Source organism: Centroberyx affinis, unplaced genomic scaffold (genome assembly GCF_046629955.1).
Source record: "Centroberyx affinis isolate AG114_WGS23_722 - 3 ecotype Tasmania unplaced genomic scaffold, CSIRO-AGI_Caff_v1 ptg001209l_1, whole genome shotgun sequence".
NCBI classification, from domain to species: domain Eukaryota; kingdom Metazoa; phylum Chordata; class Actinopteri; order Beryciformes; family Berycidae; genus Centroberyx; species Centroberyx affinis.
The window spans coordinates 113,283-119,282 of NW_027279727.1; positions in this window are offsets into that span (position 1 = coordinate 113,283).

Here is a 6,000-nt window from a genome sequence, read left to right on the forward strand (position 1 = left end):
GGAGTCTTTCCAAAAGCAACATCGGTGGAGCAGGTAGAAGCTCACCAAGCATAACTGGTTCCACAACACACATTTCCCTGTTTTCTTCCCCATCTCCCTCGCTTTAACATCCTTCCTCTCTCACTCCTCTCTTAAAATATTCCCCACCTTTGATCCCTCCCTCGTTCAACCACCTTTCCTATCCTCTTTCTTTCTCTCAGTCTTTCTCTAGCTTTGTTTTACTCATATACTGTATATGCCCACACATACCCAGGAAAAGCTTTGGCATCGCTTAGCGGGCAGAGTCACGCAGAATCTGGGCGCATTCAGCCTGGCAAGCCTCAAATATGAGGATTTGCTTCTAATAAAAGGAGGTGAAAAAAAAAAAAACTTTTTAGTCTCCTCTCTTCTTTCAAAGGTAACATCCTTTAATCTGATTTCCTGTCAAAATAGCCTTGAGATTGCACTGACATTGCCTGTCAGTCTCCGCGTTTGTTTCTTTGTTGGATTGGATTATACCTTCGAATGTGACAAAAAAGTGTCACATTCATACAAAATCCATCAACCCATAACGAGAGTTTCAAAAAGAAAACAATATTTAACCTTTCAGAGAACTGAACAAAACAAAAAAGCTATAAAAGCATCGAAAACAAACATAACATTTAAGGTACACTGGAATAATGCTGACATTTATTATGGCACTAAAAGGTGCTAACAGCATCGAAGCCATAATACATACAGGACACTGTCAAAATAAAGAAATCATCAAGATAAATTCCTGTCTCAGTGAAGGATTCTGCCGATTCTGTAAGAATCACATCAATGTTCCTTCAGCCAAATGTTCCCTTTGCCCAATGTACCCTAAGCATGATTTTTGGCTGTGTGTTCCCTCAGTCCTTGAGTCAGCAGAGCCTGCAGTCCATCCCACCTCAGTCATCTGTTAGGGTGCGATCACACCTTCAGTTTGTTTTCTGCACTTTGTTGCATTTTTTTTTTAATTTGTTTTGGTTGATACTGCCCAATTACAAGTGAACCAGGGCTTGTAAACAAAAGTCACATTGACTCACAAGTAGCTTGTTTATTGGACAGAGTTTTGGTGACCTGTCATCCTGCAAGCTAAGAGATTTTGGCAGCGAGGGGGGAGTAAAAACAAATCCGATTCCAGCCCCTGTAAGTTTAGCTAAGCATGATGGACTTGTCTGTGCTCTTCGCTGTACTTCACTGTCTCTGGGGTTCATACCAGTTATGAGCATCAGTCCAGACTGTGGCTTGCCCTCAGTTCATTTTGACTTTCCAAGCATGAGGAACTGCTGGCTATCAGATGTCAAAATCTGTTTCTTTATACCCATAAAACATTTTGGGGTCGGTTGTTGCAGTTGGTTATTTGCTGATGGATTACATTCTCACTCCCAACAAACCACACCACAGTTCCCTTGGAAGAGGACCAAGATGCATTTTCAGGCGTGTCTGTGCGGTTATTTGGTGCCACCCGAGTTCAAAGGGCATCGTTCTCACCTGCCCAAATAAATCAAAATGAAGTCAGACAGGAAAGTGAGTAGAGAAAATGTCAGCGCATAGCATGAGCCAGATTTAGAACATGGCTGCACACATCCTGCACTGTAAACCTGTTGTATTTGAACAATCAACTGATGCCTCAATCAAATGCTTACCATGCCTGCCTCTGGATGCACATGGGGGTCACACTCAAGGATTCTGACTGGGTGGCCTTGAGGCTAAAGAGACCGTAACCAGAAAATCATATCAGGATAATAATATCAGGATCATATCTACCCTGCAACAGTCAATGTTGCCATGAACCCCACCAGCTTCTGCTCAGACCCTCTGGTGATTATACAGAGCTATTATAGTGTATAATATATTGTATACATGATGTATTACGTTATCTAACAAGCTGATTACAAATTGCTGCTGCAATGGATCATGAGAATTGTCGAGATGGCGTTCTACGTTTGGTGTCATTTCTTTTCACACCCACAATCGATGCGTTTACGTACGCATTAATATTCCTGTGTTCCACTTATTAACACATGTAGACACCATACACCATTTACAACAATCTCATTAAGCTTCTTCTCATGAGAAACTCAAATACAATCACTGGAATAAACCAATATTAGCCAGGATAGTGATGATGGAAATAAGCATAAGCTACAATCATGGTGATGTAATGCAGTCGATTTTTTGGCAATGTATTTGTATACCTTGAACAAATAAGCCAAACACAATACTGAGGCAACAGCTTACTGTTGGTCTAAGTTTCGTTTCCATGGCAACATTCTGAATATTCTATGTGTTGATGTCTGCAGGGATATCTGTAAACAGGATATGAAGACGCACAAAAACAACTTATCCCAAGTAGTATGACCTAAAACAGGATACGGGCTCACGTGTGGATGCTCCAGACATCACCGGCGGCTCTTGCAACAGAGAAGCAGCGGCTCATGGGTGCCTGTTAGGATGAGCCAGCCTCAATTCAGGGGGACTGCTTCGTCTTTCTGCACCTGGAACACTGTTTGAGCAAAAAAAATGACATTTGAGCAAATTTTTGTTTTAGTAGCATTTGTTTGACAGTGTGCTGAATGTTCAATTCAATTCAAACAGTATCTGTTGCCAAAGCAAAACAGTGATAATCAAGAAAAAGTAGCAATAATAACAACAAAGATAATTGAACAATAGAAAGTTGCAATTATTCAATCACACACAAAGGAAAAAATTGAAAATATTTAGGTCAGTTCTCCTGTCTCAGGTTTTCACAGCATGTTATATAAACAGCAGCTAGTGTGGCACACTCACGTTTTTTCTCCAAGGATATAAAGGAGTTTTTTGTCAGGAGGAAGTTTTTCGAAATTACACATATTTTGGAGTTTGGAGAAATATTTCTCTCTCACATTTTCATACCCGGCGCAGTTCAGAAGGAAGTGCAGCTCTGCCTCCACCTCTGCCTGTGAGCAGAGTTCACCTCTCTCTGTCTTCTGTCTTCTCCCTGTCCCTCGCTGTCTCTCCCTCCCTTTTCCGCTCCCTCTCTCCTTCACACAAGAATTGAATATTTCGATGTTAGTCAGAAAGCACACAAATAATAATGTCTCTCAGGGCATGCGCAGTTGTGTGGACAAAGATGTGGACTGAGGGCCTTGAGATTTATTAAAAATATCCTGAAGAGATGTCCCGAAGGTGAGGGACCATAAGCTGAAACCCACATAGTTTATTTAGAGAGGTTGCCAATCAACAATATACTACTCTACTGAAGGTGAAGTGCCTCCAACTAAACAAGAAGCCGCCGACAACAACTGAAGGATAAAAACCCGAGCCACCCCATACTGTATCTGTAAAGAAGATAAATATTTCAAAAGCCAGAAAATAAATATTTCAACTCATATAACAAAGGAATGAGCCTCGGCCTATTCGGGGCCTAAGTGTAAATAATTCTATTCTTAGTGTCTGCAGGATTCATCTGAATTGCAATCCACAGGTTCAAGGAGCCTCTATAAATACATTTCTCTCCCGGTTTCTATCTGTCGCTTTAAAAGAGAGAAGTTTGGCGCATTAATTATCTCCCGGCAAAGCGATACTTTCTGATGGGTATCCGGGGGCACACTGCTTTTTGCTACGCATGTTTAAAGTTTTCTATGGTGTTGATGTGAGATCGCGGGTACTGAAGTATTCAACCAGCAATTAACCAGCGGGTCAGCCACACACACACACTAGTGATGCATCACAGACTGGAGATCTGGAATTCGGTTTTTATATCACAACACTGAAAGGTCAGGTCAGCTGTCAGAACAACAAGACGCTGTTGGTTGCACAATATAATATAATAATATGGCATTGTTATGAGAGGTAGTTCGAGTAGTAGAGTGCTTGTATGTGTGTGTGTGTGTGTGAGTGTATTTGCGTGGCCAGTAGTGGCAGAGGGAAGGTGTGTGTGTGTGTGTCTATGTATTATTTGGTCCAAGGTCACCCAGAGGCCAGCCTGCAGGTATCACACCTGTGCAGAATGTTCTAGCTTTTCAATTCTTTTCTCCCCTTACCCTGGGATAGGAATTTAGATTGGCTTCATGAATTGGAAATGGTGCCGCGTCATGCACTGTCCCCTTGCACTGTATTCGGGGGTCCTGACGTCCTTGTAAGGTGTGTGTGTTAGTATGTGCTCGAGTGAATCTCTGAAAGTTGTCGAGTTGTTTCTGCGCCGGCGTAAGCAAGACAATATCCCACCTGTACGGTTACTGCACTTGGCAATATAACTCTATCCCAAAAAATCCCAAGAGTTAGTGTGGATGAGTATTTCATACCTGTGTAATGCCTGTTTTATTTTGTATTTTCAATAACTTGCGACCCAACATTTCATTTGAACTTTAACGCGAGATCCTCGGCTCACAAATATATATATATATATTTTTTTTTTAAATAGTGAAGAGACATAGGAAAGATTGGGAAGAGACAAAGGGGATGAAGGTCCCAGGCTGGATTCAAACTCAGGATGTTGCAGTTACATATGCGTCTGAGCCTAAATTGTCCATAGGTATGAATGGGAATGTGACTGATTGTCTATCTGTTTTAGCACCTGTCGAGGGTGTTTCCCTGCCCTCTGCCCAATGCATGCTGGGATAGGCTCCAGCCCCCTGTAACCCTGAAAAGGAATAAGCTGGTAAAGACAATGAATGAATGAGTCTGATGTCATGTGATCTGGGGAATCTGGAGAACGCAATGTCACTGATGCACAAGAGATCAAAGAATCTGGGCGTGCTGGAGGAGTAGGATGGCACTGATTGATGGATAGATGATGGATGGGTGGTAGAAATATTTACACTCCTCCTTTCTACAGTCTGCTTTGCCTGTGCTGGGGGACATTATGTTCCACATTCTTAAAGACTCTAATTAGGACACGGTTTAGCATAGAGTATCACCGTGAGGGAGAATCCATCACACTGGCTCTGTCAGCGTGCCTTCAACGCATACGCATCATGAGACAGAGGGAGAGTCAAGGAACACACAAATACACACGCATGCACACACACATGCATACAGCACAGAGGTGAATTGAAGACTCTAAATTGCCCATAGGGTGAATGTGTTTGTGTGTAGTGTGGTATATGATGTATATGATGTATTATATATGTAGTATGTATATGATGTAGTATATGATGTATGTGTAGTATGTTTATGATGTAGTATATAATGTATATGTAGAATGTATATATGATGTAGTATATAATGTATATGTAGAATGTATATATGATGTAGTATATTATGTATGTGTAGTATATGATGTAGTATATGATGTATGTGTAGTATGTATATGATGTATTATATGATGTATGTGTAGTATGTATATGATGTAGTATATGATGTATGTGTAGTATGTATATGATGTAGTATGATGTATATGTAGCATGTATATATGATGTAGTATGTACATGATTTATATGTAGTATGTATATGATGTAGTATGATGTACATGTAGCATGTATATATGATGTAGTATGTACATGATGTATATGTAGCATGTATATGACGTAGTATATGATGTATATGTAGAACGTATATGATGCAGTATATGATGTATATGTAGTATGTATATAATGTAGTATGATGTATATGTAGTATGTATATATGATGTAGTATATGATGTAGGCTACATGTAGTATGCATATGATGTATATGTAGTATATATGATGTAGTATGGTATATAGTGATATAGTATGGTATATGACATGTACTGTATATGATGGTATGTTAAGCCCTTTGACACATTCTTATGATAAAAGAAAATATAAATAAACATGACCAGACTTGACCAAATCTAGTACATAGAGTACAGCCATGCACCTCAAACACATATGTACATTTGCATCTATGACTGAGCATTGACTATTGTAATACAAATAAATGCCTGATCACCTCAGGACTCGCAGCATGAATTTCTTTTCCACAGTACACTAGCAGAAGTCTGAGTGCACTGTGTTTTTCCACTGTGTATTTGAAGTTCCTTTTCAAAGTGGC